The sequence below is a fragment of the Macrobrachium rosenbergii genome, chromosome 1 (assembly GCF_040412425.1).
Source record: "Macrobrachium rosenbergii isolate ZJJX-2024 chromosome 1, ASM4041242v1, whole genome shotgun sequence".
In the NCBI taxonomy this organism is placed as follows: domain Eukaryota; kingdom Metazoa; phylum Arthropoda; class Malacostraca; order Decapoda; family Palaemonidae; genus Macrobrachium; species Macrobrachium rosenbergii.
The window spans coordinates 3549418-3570362 of NC_089741.1; positions in this window are offsets into that span (position 1 = coordinate 3549418).

Below are 20945 nucleotides of genomic sequence, written 5' to 3' on the forward strand. Positions count from 1 at the left end.
AAATCAATTCACGTTAAGGGTCTCTGTTACATTGTCTCGAGTTGTAAAGGTAAGAGAGAGAGAGAGAGAAGAGAGAGAGAGAGAGAGAGAGAGAGAGAGAGAGAGGTATAAAAGGGAACTAGTATCTTCATCCATTTGGAGCATTCTGAAGAGAATCGGAACTATCATGGAAACAACAACGGTCAAAGCAATAACAATATTATCGCAAACCTCAGCCGCTGTCGAACAGTCTAATCCAAAATAAGATCTAATACAAAACTTAATCACGTGTTGCTGGTCACGAGGCCCACATCATTCTGCTAATCATATATATATATATATATATATATATATATATATATATATATATATATATATATATATATATATATATATATATATATATATATATATATATATATATATATATATATATATATATATATACGTACCCACACACACACACACACACACACACACATATATATATATATATATATATATATATATATATATATATATATATACATATAAATTTCTGACTCACGTTGGGTGGGTTCGATCCCAACGTGAGTCAGAAATTTATTTCTGTTCCACACGTGATTGTGTGTTGATTATCTCTCTCTCTCTCTCTCTCTCTCTCTCTCTCTCTCTCTCTCTCTCTCTCTCTCTCTCTCTCTCTCTCTCTCTATATATATATATATATATATATATATATATATATATATATATATATTACACACCCATGTATGAATACATGTATATTTAGCGTAAATCATATATACACATACTTTAATTTTTAACATGACTTGCGGAATAATTTTTATGTAAATGTTTCAAAAGTATATTGGATTAGAATGTCTCAGACAAGTATCTTATTTGACATCTATTGACATCTAGTTTCAAGTAAGGGTCTTTTGCTCCAAAGACAGTATACGTGCACGCGGGTCTAAGGGATTTTTTTTGTGAGTATGAATCTGGAGATTGCCAAGAAACAAGTGTCTGCAAGGAACGGAGATAAAGACTTGAAGATGAATTTATCACCAACCCTAGGGAGCGCTGGAAGGGTGACATAATCATTAAGGATTTCATACCATGTTTTGTTAAGTCTCAACATATGTTCAGTGCTTTGCGATATTCTGCCGCTATTATTTTATTGTTGTTTTAGAGTTTTATCTTCTCTTTTGATGTCTTTGTATATCCTGACTGGCCATATAAAAGTACTTTTCATTCAAGTTAAAGTCTCGAAGGGATCATATTTCCAACAACTTTTAGAATAGCGAAGAAGGGGCTACGAAAAAGGTCTACAGTATATACAAAAGAACAGGCGGGAGAGGGGTTAGTCAGATATATACAAAGTCCGCTTGAACGTGTGCGATGAAGATATCTCTTTTTACTTTTCCTCATGACACAGTCACAAGGAAAAGTTCCTGTAAAAGGAAGAGTACGTAAAAACCAAACGAAGATACACATACAAACACGCCCAACCGTCAAAAAGGAAGAGAAAAAGGAATTTACGAAGGTTTCCATCTCTGCAGTTTTAGATGCCGTTGCGATAATTAGCTTTGTGAATTCGTCGTAAATCTGGCGAAATGTGGTGGCAGTGTGGCACTAACGCCTCTTCTGCCATTGAGATAGTGATGCAATGTGTTGTCCTGTAGCATATCTTGGAATTCGGTGGTCATTATGGAAACAATAAAACGAAAGTCCATGTTATTATATTTTGATTAAAATCCTTAATGATGCTTACGATATCAGATTACATGGTCGGCTAAAGGATATTGAATTCAATAGTTTTTCTAGCGTTCTGCTTCTCTTACTGTTCCTTTCAATTTGAAGTAAATGTCCAGTGATATTATAAGTAAATACAACTAACTCGGACTATTGCAGTTGGCATGGTCACATGAAAATTAACAAAGATTCAGAGAGATGTATGTAAACTATTAGCAGTTGCATTAGTGAGGATACTATAGTATGAAACCCAGGTGTAACTACTGTATATATATATATATATATATATATATATATATATATATATATATATATATATATATATATATATATATATATATATATATATATATATATATATATATATATATATATATATATATATATATATATATATATGTGTGTGTGTGTGTGTGTGTGTGTGTGTGTGTATATATATATGTATATATATATATACATATATATATATGTATATATATCAATATATATATATAAATATATATATATATATATATATATATATATATATATATATATATATATATATATATATATATATATATATATATATATTATGTATATATATACATACATATATATATATATATATATATATATATATATATATATATATATATATATATATATATATATATATATATATATATATATATATATATATATATATATATGCATGTATATATGTATGAATACATATGCAAATATATATATAGATATATATATATAACTGTATATATATATATATATATATATATATATATATATATATATATCTATATATGAAATTTTTTATCACACCGTGATTTATATACAATCATGAAGCTACAAATCTCGCTTAATATCAAATTCACGCTACCTCGAGAGTATCTCCGATGGAGAATTATCACCGAAGGGAATTTATATAAGTGACAAATGAATAAGTACCACGGATGCGAACCCTTGACATGGACCCATTCAGTGACTCCATAGACGTTACCACTACTGGAGTCGCTGAATGGGTCCATGTCAGAATTCACTTCGTGTCCCGGTGGTACTTATTCATTTATCACTTATATAAATTCCCCCTTTGGTGATAATTCTCCATCGGAGATACTCGAGGTAGCGTGAATTTGATATTAACATTTGTAACTTCATGATTATATATATATATATATATATATATATATATATATATATATATATATATATATATATATATATATATATATATATATATGTATATATATATATATATATATATATATATATATATATATATATATATATATATACATACATACATATATACATACATACAGTATATACTAGCTGACCAACCTGATACTTCCTGGGAAAACTCTGAACGACAGTCTGTGTGTAGAGGGAGGGAAAAGGGAAAGGGGAGGAGGAGGGGGAGGGAAAAGGGGAAGGGGAGGGGAAGAGGGAGGAGAGGGAGAAGGGAGAGGTGGAGGGGTTTGTGTTGATGGTTCGATTGGCAGTTCTACTTTTTTGATACGAACATTCACCATCCAAATAGTCTTGGGGGAACTGACAGGCATTACTGTTGTGACTGTTCATTTTATCCAGGTATTACTGTGATGACTGTCCCTTTTATCCAGAAATTTCTGTGGTGACTGTCCCTTTTATTCAGGTATTACTTGTCTGTCTGTTTCTTTTATCCAGTTATTACTGTGGTGAATGTCCCTTTTATCCAGGTAATATTGTGGTGACTGTCCCTTTTATTTAGGTATTACAGTGGTGACTTTCCCTTTTATCCAGGTATTGCTGTACTGTCTGACACCTTTAACCAGACATTAATGTACTGTCTGTCACCTTTAACCAGGGGTATTACTTCTGCTGTCTGTCCCTTTTATCCAGGTATTACAGTGGTGATTGTCCCTTTTATCCAGGTATTACTGTACAGTCTGTCCCCTTTAACCAGGTATTACTGTGCTGTCTGTCCCTTTTATCTAGGTAATACTGTAGTAACTGTCCCTTTTATCCAGGTATTACTGTGGTGACTGTCCCTTTTTCCCAGTTATTACTGTGCTGTCTGTCCCCACTAACCAGGTATTACAGTGCTGTCTATCCTTTTTCTGTAGGAATTACTATGGTGACTGTCCCTTTTATCTAGTTTTTACTGTGGTGACTATCCCTCTTATCCAGGCATTACTGTGCTGTCTGTCACCTTTAACCAGGAATTACTGTGCTGGCTGTACTTTTTTTCCATGTATTACTGTGGTGACTGTCCCTTTTATCCAGATATTACAACGATGACTGAAAAGCATATTTTCAATAATATTTTTTCCAGTTATTACTGTGCTGTCTGTCCCCTCTATCCAGGTATTACAGTGCTGTCTATCCTTTTTCTGTAGGTATTACTATGGTGACTGTACCTTTTATCTAGTTTTTACTCTGGTGACTATCCCTCTTATCCAGGCATTACTGTGCTGTCTGCCACCTTTAACCAGGAATTACTGTGCTGGCTGTACTTTTTTTCCATGTATTACTGTGGTGACTGTCCCTTTTATCCAGATATTACAACGATGACTGAAAAGCATATTTTCAATAATATTTTTTCCAGTTATTACTGTGCTGTCTGTCCCCTCTATCCAGGTATTACAGTGCTGTCTATCCTTTTTCTGTAGGTATTACTATGGTGACTGTACCTTTTATCTAGTTTTTACTCTGGTGACTATCCCTCTTATCCAGGCATTACTGTGCTGTCTGCCACCTTTAACCAGGAATTACTGTGCTGGCTGTTCTTTTTTTCCATGTATTACTGTGGTGACTGTCCCTTTTATCCAGATATTACAACGATGACTGAAAAGCATATTTTCAATAATATTTTTTCCAGTTATTACTGTGCTGTCTGTCCCCTCTATCCAGGTATTACAGTGCTGTCTATCCTTTTTCTGTAGGTATTACTATGGTGACTGTACCTTTTATCTAGTTTTTACTCTGGTGACTATCCCTCTTATCCAGGCATTACTGTGCTGTCTGCCACCTTTAACCAGGAATTACTGTGCTGGCTGTACTTTTTTTCCATGTATCACTGTCCCTTTTATCCAGATATTACAACGATGACTGAAAAGCATATTTTCAATAATATATTTCTATGGTCTCGATGAAATGACGTATGATAAACCCATAGAATTTAAACACCACATAAGTAACAAAGGGAAGGGGGATGGGGGGTGCGTGAAGGGGAAGGGGGATGGGGGGTTGCGTGAAGGGGAAGGTGGCAGGTGTATGGTTTTGAAACCTTCCCAATTATCTAAGTTGGTTCAGATGATGGCCTTGTGCCCAATTTTGTTTAGATCAGTTAAGTGGCTTGGATTTCTCTCTCTCTCTCTCTCTCTCTCTCTCTCTCTCTCTCTCTCTCTCTCTCTCTCTCTCTCTCTCTATATATATATATATATATATATATATATATATATATATATATATATATATATATATATATCTACATATATATTTATATATATAAAGTATATATGTATATATATAGTATATATATATATATATATATATATATATATATATATATATATATATATATATATATATATATATATATATATATATATGTGTGTGTGTGTGTGTGTGTGTGTGTGTGTGTGTGTGTATACTGAACGTTTCAACCATATATTTCGAGCACTTCCTTCTGTGCCCCTGTTCACTGGTAAATTATGGACAGATAATAGATACAAGGGTATATATATATATATATATATATATATATATATATATATATATATATATATATATATATATATATATATATATATAATATATATATACAAAACATATGTAGGTGTGGTAGTAAGTGTCATGGGCATGCAGGTGGCCATTGACTCAGGAAGGATGTAAGTTAAGGTATTCCCTTGTGATTTTGGCCTTGTTAGCTTCCGTCTGGTGATGCGTCTGGTGGTTGTATTTTCTGAAACACCTTTCTTAAGAAGAGGCCTGAGGATTAATCCGTTGATATCATCCGATTTCCAATGTCCTCCTGACAGGTTCACATTGTTGGTTTGATTGATAATAGCAGATTCCAGCATATTCCTTTTGTACGGACAACTACTTTTGAAAACCAGCTCTGCCCCACTCCAGTTTATGGTATGGGCTTTATCCCTAATATGTAGGAAAATCCCTGAACCCTCTGAAGCATAACGCACTGATCTTTTGTGCTCTGTTATTCTTTACGAGATGGACCTACCCGTCCCCCCACGTAAATCTCATTACAATTGCTGCACAGAATCTTGTAAACTCCTGGTTCTTCCCCCTTTTTTATTTAAGTGTAAGTTAATGAGCGAGCTCTCGGTGGATTTGAGATAATGGAAAATAAAAGGAACATTACACCTGAGATGTTCTGTAGCTTTTTAGATGTTTTCGTTGTACGGAAGTTTTATTTTGTCATTAAAATCTACTTGCCTGGTGTGACTTGGACCTCTGTAGTATATTTTATTTGCTTTGTTAATAGCCTTCTCGATAATATGTGGTGGACAGAGTAGTTGCATTAGGTGTTGGCGGATCGTGTTGAATTCTTTATCTAGATGTACTAATTATACGAGAACAGAACAAATATGCTTTCACAGTGTATAGAAAACCCACTATCGCTGTTTCTTAAATCCATTTCCTTAGCTACCACGATGTTTCAGGAAAGATCATGGTATGGTGCAACCTACTCCTCAGAGGACTTAGAATATGTTCAAATGGATACCTAGATAAAGAATTCAACACGATCCGCCAACACCTAATGAAGCTTCTCTATCTACAACACATTATCGAGAAGGCTGTTAACAAAGCGAATAAAATATACTACAGAAGTCCAAGTCACAACAGGCAAATAGAGTTTAACGACAAAAAAGCTTCCGTACGACGTAAACATCCAAAAAGCTACAGAACTCCTCAGGTGTAATAATCCTTTTATTTTCCATTTTCCCAAACCCATCAGGAGCTCGCTCATTAACGTATACTTAAATAAAAAAGAGAAGCAGGAGTTTACAAGAATGAGATTTACATTGGGGAGATGGGTAGGTCCATCTCGCAAAGAATAACAGAGCACAAAAGATCGGTGAGATATGCTTTAGAGAGTTCGGGGATTTTCCTACATATTAGGGATAAAGCCCATACCATGAACTGGAGTGGGGCAGAGCTGGTTTTCAAAACTAGTTGTCCGTACAAAAGGAAGATGCTGGAATCAGCTATCATCAATTAAACCAACAATATGAACCTGTCAGGAGGACATTGGAAATTGGATGACATTGATGGTTAATCCTCAGGCCTCTTCTTAAGAAGGTGTTTCAGAAAATACGACCACCATATGCATCGCCAGACAGAAGCTAACAAAGTAAAAAATCACAAGGGAATACCTTAATTTCCATCCTTCCAGAGTCAATGGCCACCTGCATGCCAACGAGACTTACTGCCACACCTACATATGTTTTTTTATCTATCATATATCCATATTTTACCAGTGACCAGGGGCACAGAAGGGAGTGCTCGAAATATATAGTTGAATTCGTACATTGTTGTATGGGCCTTTTTATCTTCATATCACACTGTTGTATTACAGTAAAAGACATTCATTTTTGCCCATTATGGAGCATCAAAGTTTGTCAGATTTTCAGCTTCAAACCAGCTGTCAAGCACATCTTTAGACGGTATGAACGACTAGTTCATTGGTTACACAAGAGGAAGAACCAGAAAATTTTTCTACAAGAATGGCTACAAGGACAAGTTTCTCCCAAAATGTATGGCTTCAAGCATGGACATCGACTTCAGACCCATTTCTCGACTCCATCCGCACACCCCTCCAAGACAGAATGCATGCCACACACCAAGACATCTATGTGATGAGAAGAAAAATAAAGTGAGCTAGCCACATCGCTTCGCCTCCTGTGCAGGAATGATGGTATGTATAGATATCTTTCCTATTTTGTGCTATCAGGTGCCGTTGAAAACAATGAGACTCATTCTAGAAATTTGCTCAACAAATGAAAGGCTAATTAGGAACAGTGTATGGAGCAATCTTGGCTTACCCACTAATGTGCCGAACCTCTCTAACCATCCCCTTACTGCAGAAGAGCAGGCGCTTCTAAATCTTTGTGTTTCACTCACTCTAAAACCAGGTCCCGAGAGTACTCTTAATTTCTTAATTGCATTTGATAAACATTTTGCAAAAAATATTTATGATAAAAAAGATGCGTGTCTCAAAGGCATTTTACTAAATGTCTTGGAGAAAAATATCAACAAAAATTCACTCCCGAAAATATTCCAAAATGAGTTAGTTATGTTAAGGAAAAGGGAGGATATCATAATCACAAAATCTGACAAAGACGGAAAAATAGTTCTTTTAGATAGGAAGACGTACATCAATAAAGTTCAAGAGCTTTTGAACGATGCGGAGACCTAAGATGAATTAACGAAAGATCCCACAACAATTATTGCTGCCCAGTTTAACAAATCAATCAGAACCATAGTGGGTAATAAGAAGAACATAGAATTACTAGAGGCATTCAAGATAATCAACCCCTCTTTCCCCTATTTTTAAGGCCTCCCAAAATCACATAAAGATGGGAGTCCGTTACTCCCTATAATATCTAGCAGGGGCTCTTTCATGTGTAAATTATCAAAATGGCTTGCAGACCTATTATCACCGTTTGTAGGAACCTTCTCATCCTCCAACGTCAAACAGTCAGAGGATTTTACACAAAAATTTAAGTTTAAATATCCCCTCTAATAACATCAAATTGCTCAGCCTAGACGTCGAGTCATTGTTTACCAAAGTCCCGATTGCCGACGTGTTGTCTTTTCTAAAGAGGAATTTACAGCCATACGAAGACCATTTTCCTCGAAACAAAAATTTTGTCGCCTATCAAACCCTGCAATATGATCTGGGACAATAGCCGGGGAGACTTTAATGAATTTTTTAATAGACTAAATTCGCTAGTTCCGACCATAAAATTCAAAACGGAATGGGAAAAGGACGGAAAATTTCCGTTCCTAGATGTACAGTACTAATCATAAGAGAACAGAACAGATATGCTTTCACATATACAGTATATAAGAAACCCACTTGCGCTGTTTTTTACATTCATTTCCTTAGCCACCACGATGTCTCTGTAAAGATCATGGTAGGGTGCAACCTATTCCTCAGAGGACTTAGAATATGTTCAAATGGATGCCTAGACAAAGAATTCAACACGATCCGCCAACACCTAATGCAACTAATCTGTCCACACACATTATCGAGAAGGCTGTTAACAAAGCGAATAAAATATACTACAGAGGTCCAAGTCACAACAGGCAAATAGAGTTTAACGACAAAATAAAGCTTCCGTACGACGAAAACATCCAAGAAGCTACAGAACATCTCAGGTGTAATATTTCTCTTATTATCCATTATCCCAAATCCATCGGGAGCTTGCTCATTAACGTTTACTTAAATAAAAAAGGGTGAAGAAGCAGGAGTTTACAAGATTCTGTGCAGCAATTGTAATGAGATTTACGTGGGGAGATGGGTAGGTCCATCTTGCAAAGAATAACAGAGCACAAAAGATCAGTGCGATATGCTTTAGAGAGTTCGGGGATTCTCCTACATATTAGGGATACAGCCCATACCATAAACTGGAGTGGGGCAGAACTGGTTTTCAAAAGTATTTGCCCGTACAAAAGGAAGATGCTGGAATCTGCTATCATCAATCAAACCAACAATATGAACCCGTCAGGAGGATATTGGAAATCAAATGACGTCGACAGGTTAATCCTCAGGCCTCCTCTTAAGAAGGTGTTTCAGAAAATACGACCACCAGACACATCGCCAGACAGAAGCTAACGAAGCCAGAAATCACAAGGGAATGCATTAATTTCCATCCTTCCAGAGTCAGTGGCCACCTGCATGCCAACGAGACTTACTGCAACACCTACATATGTTTTGTATAAATACCCTTATATCTATCATCTGTCCATATTTTACCAGGGGACAGGGGCACAGACGGGAGTGCTCGAAATATATGGTTGAAAAGTTTATACAGTGTTTTGTGGGCCTTTTTATCTTCATATCACACTGTTGTATTACAGTAAGAGACATTCATATATATATAAACACACACACACACATACACACACACACACACACACACACATATATATATATATATATATATATATATATATATATATATTTCTATATATATATATATATATATATATATATATATATATATATATATATATACATATATATATACATATATATATATATATATATATATATATATATATATATATATATATATATATATATATATATATATATATATATATATATATATAGGTAGACAAATTGATCGATAGGAAGAAAGAAAATTAAACGCAGTCAAGCGATCCATGCTGCTAATGATATATTTCGTTTCCCACTGGTTTCAGTGTTTTCTTGTCTTAATCGAGGACTGCGTAGGCGTATTGTGTACCAGCCGTACATGTATAGTAACTGGTCATAAGTTAGTAAGACATTAGTTGTTTATTTAAAATAAATATTGGTCATAAAGGGTATATTCTCTTTAATGACTTGCTTTTGCTGCTAGCGTGAAGGCCTTTTTCTAGCGAAGAACTTTTTCTCAAAACCCTTGCGTTGAGCGCCATGGAGGCTATTCACACAAATGGAGTCCCCATATATCTGTAGAACTGAATCTAACATATACTTACGCTTATTGCATTTTTCTCATTATGTTTTCATTGCTTGGTGAAGGTCCTCAATGTTTTTGACCACTAGTAGACTTCGCAAATGGGCACTAATGATTTTCTGGTGAGAAGGGTTCCATAATAACCATTCTGCAACAGTACATTTGATTCCAGTATATTCATTTCTGTAACGTTTTATTTGTAAATGAGTCTTTCATAAAAAAGAATCCTTGGTACTCCTTTACAGACAAGAAGAATCAAATCTCATCATTCTGCAAACTTCAGTGCTGACCGGCTGTTCTGACCAGACTTCTAGAAAATTGATTTGACCACACCCTCTCCCAACAGACTCAGTGGGTTATTTCGAGAATGTGAAAATAAGTCATTTTGGAATCATTTAAAGCTTCAATTTTCAACTAATATGATTTCTTTAACTCACCCTACTTTTTTTTTTTTTAATATTAATCATTTGGTAACAGAAAAGAGAACATCATTCCTGTAGAGGTATTCCTTGAACTTATTTATCTGCGGTATTTTTCGCAGTCATCAGGGTATATGCTGAAATTATAGGAAACAAAGCCTCTAATATCGAACAGAATACAGCAACATATCCTTCAGTGCACTCACCTAGACCTCCAGCATAAAAATCTTATAATTTTTCTTTTAGATATCTCATATCTAATTTGCAGATTACAGGTAATCCAGCTTTGCTCAGAGCTCAGCGAAGTGGACTAACTGGAACTTATTGCAAACGCCTGAAAATCTTCATTTATCGTTAACCATACACTGGCTTGCGGTTAACAGTAATATACAATCTTCAGAGAGAAAAGCTCTATCAAGAAGGTCTTCAGTTTACTTTTTGCTTTTTATGTACAAGGTGGAGCGCAGAGAGTGTACCTGACATCACGCAGAGAAGTAAAGGATTATTCAATACCTCTTCTTGAAGTGTTGATTTTCTCGTCTTCATTATTTCTTTATACGCTGTCTGGAACTGCAAACGTTATTCATTCCACTGATGCTATTCCATAATACAAACAAACAACAGAATAAGACCAGAATCTCTGTTGGACACATTTCCCAATTATGCTAACGAATGTCAGATGAAATAAACGGGGAATTTTCCTAAATCTTTTCAATCCATTTTTTTCAGGCATGCTTTTAAAAAAAATCACAGGAACAGGCACGAGTTAACTTTGGTTTTCATCAGAGACAGTTCTCAGTTAATATTACATTGACATAAAACAAGTATAAAGGTATTAAGCACAATAGATCTTTAATTACCTTATTTTATCTCTTCCCAGACAGTACTCGTTATCTCTGGCTCAACTTGTGTCAGAACCTAAGAACATTACTTTTTTTCTGCCAATAAAATGTCCTTTGAATACGTCTTCTTAATTTATTCTATATTCATTTTACTTATCAGATTTCTACTTACCCATACACACTCATACTAGTAATATATATATACGTGTGTGTGTGCGTGTGTGTGTGTGTGTTTTTACTGAATTCTTATATAGTTCATTTGCTTCTACTACACCCTTCTACAGCAAATCAATTTTGTATTTGAAGAAATGAAAAACTAAGAACATGAGAATGCTTCGACAGGACCATCGTGCGAAGAATTAAGTGATAGCAGAACTAATGTCGCTCATGTTGTAAAGAAGGAAATTACTGAAAGATGGTTTTCTTAGAATGGAAACTAGAATGAGGGAACTGACAGACGATCACAGTTTTGATGCAAATCTTACCATTGCTCAAAAATGTTTTATTTAGGCTGTACATTGAAGGCTTCTGATTCACTACTGATGCTAATTATTACGTTAAAAACAGAAAGAGTTAATTGTCTGGAACCACATTAGATTACGAAGACTGGAATAGTTTGAACATGTAATCTAGGCTGTCAGGCCAAGCAATGGGGCACATTCGCCCATTCAGCCCATATGACAGTGAAAAGGAGTAAGAGACATAGTTCAGACAAATTTAAATAAAAGACCGCTGGATCACTATCTATTGAGATATTAAGATCTCCATGCTGATTTTCGTCCAGTTTTAAATCGGTAAGTGGAAATTTCACAATTTCTGCCACCCACAAGAATTCTAAAACTGAGGATTGACGTAATCAGAACTAACTGCTCAAGGAAAGAATACTGTTGAAAATTCACGGAATTTCTTAACACAAACAGGTAAACGCATATGCAAATTCATAATGCTTAGTGGTAATGTATTGTAAACTCTGCATTTTAAAAACTGTCTCGTTGAACGGATGGGTTAATAATAAAAAAATTCTCTATGGTAAAAGATTAACACATGGCTACTAATAACGATATCTTGAACTTCAATCGAGTCTTTAATTGCATTTCATATCAGCAATAAAAGGTAAGAGTTAATATTTGGCGGTCTAAGCCTTTTAGCAAAGATTTTTGGCAGAGGGCATTTTGGCGTATGTTTTTGCCATTGGCACACAAACTTTATGGGAGGATAATAAATGCATTAAAAAGTCTTTTATTCTAAAAAAGCATTCAAATTGAGTGAAGATAGTACAAAATAAATTCAATGGAATTGCCAAATTGTAAAGAATAATACTTAATTTAATTCGAGGTTATGAGCTCTGTCTCGCAGGTATTCTAATGGTTCTCTTGCTCCATAATGGGACACTTTTCCTCTTATTCTTTCATCTGCGTTTAAATATATTCTCAACTTTTGTTGTGGGAATGACCAGCTATTAATTGCTCTTAGTATGCATCCCTTCCATTCTGCACCGTTTAATTCCACCAATAAATCACCAAATTGTAGGATGATGCAGTCCTAGTTCTTCATAAATTCGCCTGTGGGCTGCCTCGGCGCGATTGTTTGTTTATCTTCTTGGTTTAAAGTCCTGTGATAAGGATTCCAAGTATCCATTTGAAAGGAGGAGGGGGGGTGACTTCCTTGTCTATTTCTGTTTGGCCTGCCAGTGTGAGTGTCTTCGAACCAGTTCAATAGTTTCCGAAGTTCATCTGGCAAAAACTCTGAGAGAGCATCAACGTAGATGTTAATGTCGGTCACGGGCACAAAGCACAGAGCCAGTATCATTTTAGTTTTCAGAGAAACTCTGCATCATTATTGTAAGAATGACTTATTCCCATACTCTGAGATGCTTATGTAGGTTATGACTTAAATGGAAGAAGCATCCTTTTATTTCCGTGTTTGGTAAAACTTGTTTCAGTGCTGGTATTGCACCAAGTTCAAAATCACACAGTAAACTTTTGGGGTAACTTCTGGAAAGGCTAGTTTTATGAGGTCAAATATATAGTTTAATATACGTTACCGTTTGCCTATATCCAAAAACTAAGATGCCTGAGATGCATTTGCTAAGCAGTGGCTGAGAACAGTCGAAGTATTCTCTAAGGTTTCCGTTGCTCTTCGTTTGAAGTGCTTGTAATTCGAGCAACTTCAACTGATACTGCTGAGGGACTGTGACAGTGCTGGCTAATAACTTGATCACTTCTCCATTTTTTGTGTGAATTCTTTCTTTACTAACATTTTTAGTTTCACATCGCCAAAACATGATGGAATTATCACGTGCACTACATGTGTCAAATACATAAATATGTCCATTATATGCCAATTTCTCTTTTCCTCTTTTGCTTGAAATTTCTTGAGACATTAAGGGCTATATAATTTAGAACTAAAACGGATCGGCGAAGAACAGATAAAAGACTGGGACTGGAGAAAAATACAAAGGTAATCGAAGTAGTAATCGAAGTAGTTTAAATTTCGTTTTTGTGTGTAATGGCAGTCTCTCTAATGGTCGTTTAGTTTAACAGACGAATAAGCTAAAATTTGCTATCATTGGAAATCTGTTTTTAAATTTTGTTTTTGTATGTAATGACAGCCATCTAACTGTTGCTTTGTTTAAAAGCTAAATAGCCTAAAATTAGATAGAAAAGCTGTTAGATAGAAACACCTTTCAACAGCAAGTTAGTGATATGCTGCAAATAAAATAACACGCCAAAATGTCTTTTGCCAAAAAACGTACGCCAAAACGTCCACGTCAAAAAGACCACGGCAGAAAGTCGCGTTCCGAATATTTGGAGAAGGATAACCTAGTCCTACTATATAGGAAATTGCTCTAAACGATCGAGCTGGTTTCCTGATGTTGCATATGAGCTCTGTATAGCAAACATGTTGCTTTTTACTTAGTAAAATCAAATTATTCATATGTCTCTCTCTCTCTCTCTCTCTCTCTCTCTCTCTCTCTCTCTCTCTCTCTCTCTCTCTCTCTTTCTCTGATGGGTACCTGAATGGCTCACTTGGAAAACACGAAATTGCTTCGTATAGTAGCTGCTGAGCAGCTTAAGAATGTTAATTCATTTCATTACATTAATGAATGGAAATTCTTATGTGATATAGTTTGAAGAAACGAATTCCAGACCATTCAATTGGATCTTGTCAACTCAGTAGTAACTCAATAGATCGAGCTTTTACCTTTCCACGAATACTGAAGCGAAACTAAGACCTTTCCAGGCAAATGCCATAATCAGCCAAAAGAAATATAAACGCTCTTTGGGTAAAGTATCCCAGGTACTCTGGATTGCATTCAAAAATTGTTTACTCAGGGTTTTTCATGGAAACTCAAAAATCTTACCCATGTCTTATCAACATTCAAAGAAACAATATAAAGAAATTAATGACGAAGGGCAAAAATAAATTTCTTACAACAATGGAAGTGACAGACTTAATTTTCAAAGAGGAGAGTTTTCTAGGATCTCGACATGACAGGAGAAGAATAGCTTAAAGGAATAGGGATAAACTTTTAAGGAAGAGATTTCTTGTTTCATGGCAGAAGAAATAGTTTAAATGAATAATAAAATATCTATTTTCAATGGCTATTATTATTATCATTTCTATTCTTATTCTTCCAGTTTTGTTTCGGAACATAGATAATATAATTTAAAGGAATAAGGAAAAACTGTCAGGGAGAGAGTCTTCTAGTTTCATTGCAGGAGATAATAATGCAAACTCTCTCGAAGGCGCTGTAATCATTTGAATTATGTAGTCTTACATATAGAATGACTGACAAAAAAAAAAAAATAAATAAAATCCAGAACGAGGCTGAAGATGTGCAGAGAATTGAATTATATGTATCCAAACGAAACTTACCAATAAACGAAGAAAGATTACTGTGATTATTGCTAAGTTGCTGCGGACAAAGAAATAGTGATTTGTTGATCTCGTACCATATATCCACTCCATGATCCCTTTTGGGAGCTGTGCTGGTCCTTTCTTTCCTCAAGAAAGTTAAATACTTTTTCTTTCACTGCTCTGACATATACAATATCTAAAAAGGGATTTATAACCTAGTCATCTATCACTTTTCTAAACTCCTTGATTCCAACTGTCTTCTTTGAAATCATCTGTAAGGCTTCGACGAGCAAAGGTCATTTCAGAGCCTTCTTTCCCATCTTTTGGTTATTTGTGACGAAGTTTGGAAACTCTTATGCCGTTACTCCTAGTCTTCACTGCTTTTATGCATAAAGTTATCGATTTTTATATATGATCGTTTTATGTCCGTTAGCCTTGATGCCACAAAAAAGTTAATTTTTCTGACCATAGAAGCATTTTTCAGGATATAGTATCTCACCTTCACTTTTTTCCTCTGTTTATCAAGGACACTTTCCTTATTAATTCTTCTGAGTTTGTTTCAAAAGTTCCCATTTTTCTTTGTTTCAACTAAACACTCTTAAAAAGGTTGCTCTTTGTCTAATGCCTCTAATTTTGAGAGCAGGTTCGCCTGGAAATCCTATATTTTAGGTGAGTTTATGCAACTGATCCTCCCGTTACTTTCCGACTTCTGGTAATTCATGCTGTTGCAAACTTTTTATTATCATGTTGTTCAGATATCTAATTCAGCTCCCAGGCAGGCGTGTTTTTCAGTTGCTGCAAATTCATTTTCCACTCGACTATTAAAGATTTTTGTTGAGCTTGTCACTGAGAAAATCTCTATCAATATAATGGAATCAAAGGCAGTTAATCAGATTACTGATCCAGCTCTTATTTTTAAGATTGTTTTTCTCTTTGCCATACATTGAGCTCTTTGGATCATTTTTAATCACGATTCTATCAGGCTAAAGAAGGGCGTGTGCCAGGTGGCCTCGCAGCTCCCTTTCAGCCTCCATTGCTTACTTTTACTCGGTGCAAATCAGTTACTATCGATTTGCGCCTGTCGGGGACTGTCTTTCTTTCTGTGTTGCCCAGCTTTCCAAATATCTTCTCGCTCAGTTTAACTAATTCTTCTTGCAATCTTTTATCCTTTAAGAGGCGGCTCTGTCGCTTCCTTTGGGGTCAAAGCACCACTCTGATCCTTTCTCCTTTCGTTTTCCCGCTTTCTACGAGCCTCTGCTAGATAAAGGAAACAGGTTGCGCGTCTCTCACGCCTCTGCATTAAAAAAGCAAGCTAATATCGTTTGTGACTTGGTCGATAATTGTACTTGCATATTACTAGCAGCATAAATATAGTGAATTCGAATTGAAGATTACCTGTGAAATAATTGCTAATAAACAGTGAGCCCACTATACAATGATAAGTCAGGTGTCCGCTGAACGTACACTTCAGCAAGAGTAAAATTTTCAAAAAGGCCAGTATAAGCTACTGGTAATTTACTCATTCTTACGTTCAAATGTGCGTATGGTGTTAAAAAATTAGTGTACGAGAAAACTGGGTCTATGGTTCTTAAGTTCTCGGTGAACACAAACGCCAGCTTTTATATTGTTGAATTTGTGAGTTTACCTTCAAAAGATTAAAGCTAATTGTTATGCTTCAGCTAAATTCACTAATTCATACTATGTCAAATTATGTAAGATACCTTCATATGAATAATAAGAAAAACTACCATGTTAGGTGGTTCCAAACCAAGCATTGTCTGAGATGTCAAGATGCAACTAAAAGAAGGTCGTACTTTAAAAACTTTCATTTGGAACGCATTGCTGTCTGTACACTCGTCTTTTAAGTAAAATCTCCCAACGAAACTCATCTGGCAGTGAGGAATGTTAGCTGAGAAATACGTAAAGCCACCCACTATGAAAGGGAATAATGTTCCACGTGTGTATATATATATACATATAATATATATATATATATATATATATATATATATATATATATATATATATATATATATATATATACATACATATATATATATATATATATATATATATATATATATATATATATATATATATATATATATATATATATATATAAGACTTTGAAGGGATGATCAGTGTTATATATGTATTGTATGGAAGAAGATTTAGTCATTGAATAAAAGTAAAACACGGAGACACTGACACATATTTCAAAGATATAGATATATATATATATATATATATATATATATATATATATATATATATATATATATATATATATATATATATATATATATATATATATATATATATATATATATATGTTGTGTGTGTGTGTGTGTGTGTGTGTGTGTGTGTGTGTGTGTGTACATAGCTCGAAAGAAGTAGGAAAGGCATCCTCATACTGCAACAGTTTATTGTTAATGCCGATGTTTCGTGGCTCATTCGAAGTCTCATTTTGAAGACTGTAAAATATTTTGCGAACATTAATATCTAATATTAAAATTTTCTGTGATGATATGTTATGACAAAGGCTCTCCATGAAGTAAAAACACTTTAAACTAGACGATATATTCATAGACAAGCACCACAAATAAAAAGAGTTCACTGAAACCTCAAAATAACCACCTGTATGAAAGTGAAACTAACTTAAATACATAAAACAAAGTTAGGAAAACCAGTTGCCCATGAAAGGCTATAGACAATTGTACAAAAGAAGATCAAGTGTTTCACGGCGGCACGGTCTTTTTATAATCATAGATTCTATGATGGTTAAGTCACCGTTATTCTGCACTTGCACTTGCTCTGAGATGGAAAAATCCTTGCTGTCAATATAAGTTTTAAAATTTTGAGTGGTTTCGTCTACTTGATTGTTCAGGATTAGATAACTGACCTGCTACGCCCCTGTGGGAATCTGTGCGTACTTCCAGCAACCTCCCAGTGTATTCCGCATATTGCGTGATCACTTCTCCGGCAAATATATTCATACCCGACGCTGGATGAAAGCAGAGGATTGAGTCGATCTCTGACTCTGAATAGGGACCCAATTGTTAAGGGATTTTTAGGAATCATTTTATATTGTAAAGCAGGAAACCCTTTTGAATAATGGATGTGCATTTTCTCCTGAAAGTACCATCTTGCGAGAAAGGGAAATTTGCGTTTGTTTTTCGGTTTCGGTACAGTAATATAGTTGTTGCTTCAACCATTTTCACTGTTAAAAATTTGTTTAAGGATATGGAAAAGAAGCTGTGAATGAAAACGATTATTGCTGAAATATTTGATTAAAAAGGATATTTCGTTGTGGAAGCTGATCCAGTCTCATGAGTGAGTATAAGCCCTGTGGAAGAGTGTTAAATAGAGTTTAGCTAAACATTTAAGAAACAAGAACTACAGAAATTCGTTCCCAAACCAGTAAATGTCTTTTTTTTTATAAAAACCTCTGTAAAAACCTGAGTCAGCTCCGAAAATAAGAAGATCAACGAAGGAAAGTCTGTTAAGCACCTCCTTCTCCGCATAACACTGAACATGCTGCATGCGGATTATGAAAAAGTGGGTTCAAGAAATCTGCTCATCTCGTCCGGGAAATATTAGGAAAAGACTCGATTATGAGATGATCTAAATAATAAACAGCAGCACATCTTCCTTTCAGGATCGTCCCCAGGTTTGAGACCTAAACCCTTGCACAGCAATTTATTTCGGCTGCCTCCGAAGAGACACTGCAGGTGTATGAAAACTTTCAACTATGCGCTATCGTGTTCATTTCACCTCATCAGCTGAAAGGTTAATGAAATCAAGGCCTATTCTGTTAAGAAAGTGTTGTAATGAAAATCTATGCCTGAAAAAAAAGGTAATTATTTGCGATGGCACACTAGAGATTATATGTATATATACCATTTTTATCAGGTTTCGTTATGTAAATACATAATAAATCTATAAATCGAAATGTCATTCAAGAGAACAGAAATGGACAAGTGTAAAAATTCACGGAAGTTTGGTAACTGGTCGCTAATACAGCTCATTTCAAAAGAAACTTTACACATACAAAACACATAAACACACACACACACACACACACACACACACACACATATATATATATATATATATATATATATATATATATATATATATATATATATATATATATATATATGTGTGTGTGTGTGTGTGTGTGTGTGTGTGTGTGTGTGTGTATGTGTGTGTGTGTGTATGTATGTATGTATGTATATATATATGTATATATATATATATATATATATATATATATATATATATATATATATATATATATATATATATATATATATATATATATATATATATATATGTCCACAGTGACTGGGTATTGATATCTCAATAAAATCTTCAAGAACATCAGCTCTTGACAGTATCCAGAATAATGTTCACGAGAGAGGTCAGAATGTCACTGTAACCAAGTAGCGGAGGATTGTTAAGTGATAAGAATACGTTATATGAGTGCCAGATGATGATGCTGAAACTCAGCTGGCTGAAGTAGGCACATCAAGATATTTTCGAATTCCTGGGAAAGGAATGTTCTCGGTACTGACTGGAAAGAGTAGGCGTCACTAGCTACGCATATTATACAATAACATTTGGCAGAACTGGTAACAAGCAGCATGTAATACAATAACAAAACTTCTTGAAATGCTACTTTAAAACGTGTGGTAGGAATACTTAAGTTCTTCTGGCTTCGCGTAGTCTTTAGTATGAAATACTGGGCTTTGTGGATCTACAATTATTCCTGAGATAGGCAACAACGAATTTCGTGTTCCCAAGCTGTAATACCCTTTACAGTTCACTGTCATTCCAAACAGTTATAATTTTATTTAAAATATCAACTGAATGAAGTTCAACCTGACTTCTCAACACAACCTCATCTTCAAGTTGTTTTTTTTCTCCCCTTGAGTCTGAACAGAGTCATTAGATCCCATTTCATAAGAACAGTGGCTTCTCAAGCGCCAAGACCGTCGTGGTATTTATAAAAAGACGAAGACATTATCATCACGTTCGCAATCCTTCCTGAACGATTTCTGCCATACAATGTATTCATCTTAATCAAACGCTGTTTTGAGTTTATGAGAATACCCTGGAATGTTGTATGGCCTTTGCATAAGTGTACATCAACTTTGGCTTATAATTTCGACTAATTGTGTTCGGAAAGAATTTTTTCAATAAAGTGTACGTTAACTGTCGCTCATTGAAATAATAAGAAAGAAAAACCGATATATATATATATATATATATATATATATATATATATATATATATATGTATATATATATATATATATATATCAAACTTAGTATCCTTGAAAATATTTAAATGACGTAACATTTTAGAGTTCACTGCATGAGTCACTAGTTTTCGGCTTTATTATATAATATGTACATAAA